Genomic DNA, 2318 nt, shown 5'->3' with positions numbered 1-2318 from the left:
AGTCCATTTTTTATGGTGTAAACTTAAAAAGTTTAATATCAAGATGAGTGATTTAAAATTCTTTGGAGTACAATATTTAGGATGGTCTGGTCCCAAAATTCTATGAAACAAGGCAAGAATAGTCACATTCGTGGGGTAAGGTGGCGCTGGTGTCAATTTGAGGGACTCGTGCTAGTCCAATAATTACAAAGGACTTTTTGTTAAGGTAATTTACGAAGTACTGGTCCCAAAATTATGTTGAAGCACAATAATTTAGGACGGACAAGGAAGCATAATAATTTAATTAGGATGGACTGGTCCCAAAATTCTATGAAACAATGTAAGAATAATCACATTTGTGGGGTACGATGATGTTAGTGTCAAATTGAGGAACTCCACGCACAGATCGGAATGATGTAACATTTTTTGAACACTTTATAACTTTATGTGAATTACTTCTAAAATTTTGCAACAAGACACACAATTATTATGTATGGGATCTATATAAACAATAATAAAATATCACACTCGTGTTGTAAGTATGTATAAGTAATTAAGAAACAATTACAACTTGTTTAAAAACTATTATACTGTTTTGAACGGTTGTCAGTGCATGCCCCGTGCCCCAATTTGAATCACTACTTGCAGGGACTGGCTGTGCGCGCCCACCAAATGGTGATGCATATGTAGTCTTCAATTGAGTTTGTAAGAATGTATTTTATCTTGTAACATGTCAAGCCGTACATATGTATTTTGGCAGAATTTTAGGGTTAATCTTCCTATACACAGTTCAACTAAAGCCAATCTATTGATAGATAAAGAAACAAAAGGGTAAACTGATAGCTACAGACATAATCAAGAAAAGCCAAGCCATATATCAGTTTAGACAGAAGTTTTGGTGCTGTTCTATCTAATACACAGTCTAACAAAGGGCAAGTCATTCACAGTTTACAATAGGATACTTAGAGCAGTTCTTCTTTATTAGATCCTGATATATGGCAAATTAGGTCGACTGTCTCGTTCTTGGTACTCCTGATTTGTTTGTCGCATTGCATTTGTCAATTTGTCAACAGATACGTTTTATCAACTAAAAACATTGCAACATTGCCCTGCTCATTTGGTGATGAGAATTCAAAAGTTTTTAGGAATATTTGAAAAGAAACCAAAATAATGGATGGGTATCATAAATGAAAAGCAGACTGGGCTGACTGGCTTCCAATAATTTACCATAAGGACGGGTCCCAAAATTCTGTTGAAGCACCATAATTTAGGATAAACTGATCCCACAATAATTGCACCTAGTAGCATGATAGACTCTCACTCTTTACGCTTCTCACGGTCTATATAAGAACCTAGGTACAAGCCCAAGCCATCTCAAATCAAAGGCAAATTTTGGAAGACAAGGAAATCATGGCAGTCAACAAGATTGGTGCAATGGTTATTCTTTTTTGTGGTATGTACAATTTTATTCTTTGGTATACGACTTAAACCTGTTGGGGCAGTTTCAAAAAATAAAAAGAGAACTATTCATCCCATCTCTCAATTGATTTGCACATGATTTAAAATGATTTTGGTACTGAAAACAGGGATGATCCTTCTGGGAGCAAATGTGGAGGTCACGGCTGTCAGGCCTGGGCCCGAGATTTGCCCACTCTATTGCATATTGGGGATCGAGTACGTGGACTGTGATGGAGAGAAGACCTACACAGACTGCACCAATTGCTGCTTCGCGAACGGCTGCACTCTTCACTTTGTTGGTGGAAGGGAAGAGTATTGTAATTGGCCTTATGCTAAATATTAATCCCATGATTGGGGTCCGTACTCCTAGACTCCTAATATCATACTAAACGAGTACCAAATGATGGGTATAATATATGCCCTTTTTAGTATGTATATCGGTTTCCTCGAGGGTGGGATATATCAGTGATTCATGAGATAGTGAATCATGTTCAATAAAATGAGTACTTTTCTTAACAGAAGCCACGCGTCGTATATAATCAAATTCGTGATACATCACCTGGAATGATTAATTACATTTCAAAAAATTGTACGCAATTCTCCCAAATATACGAGTGAGCGAGAAAGAGTCTACAGCTTCTCCAATTGAATTTTGTCCAATTAATGTAATTCTTGCAATATATGCTGTAAACTAACATAATTTCATGATAATTGAAATTTGTCAACTCATACAAATAAGTTAGAGTAAATTTATAATTAATATTATATCAACCAAGTTAAATTGAATAAAACTCAACTCGAGAAACCCATTTTGGATAATAGTTTCAAGAACTTAACGATTCTTTCATTTTACTTGATCCACCAACTTCTTGTGCATCATT

At 35.7% G+C, this 2318-nt stretch overlaps 1 long non-coding RNA gene across 1 annotated transcript; it reads left to right on the top strand.

Annotated features, from left to right (window-relative positions):
* The first annotated feature begins 1167 nt into the window (after nt 1–1167).
* Nucleotides 1168–1958, top strand: LOC140012961 (uncharacterized). Its single transcript, XR_011819991.1, has 2 exons — nt 1168–1432; nt 1566–1958. It is a non-coding gene; the product is annotated as an uncharacterized lncRNA (long non-coding RNA).
* Nucleotides 1959–2318: the final 360 nt, after the last annotated feature.

Source organism: Coffea arabica, chromosome 8e (genome assembly GCF_036785885.1).
Source record: "Coffea arabica cultivar ET-39 chromosome 8e, Coffea Arabica ET-39 HiFi, whole genome shotgun sequence".
Lineage (NCBI taxonomy): Eukaryota > Viridiplantae > Streptophyta > Magnoliopsida > Gentianales > Rubiaceae > Coffea > Coffea arabica.
The sequence above is the reverse complement of the archived record's forward strand: the minus strand, read 5'-3'. Positions and strand labels throughout refer to the sequence as shown.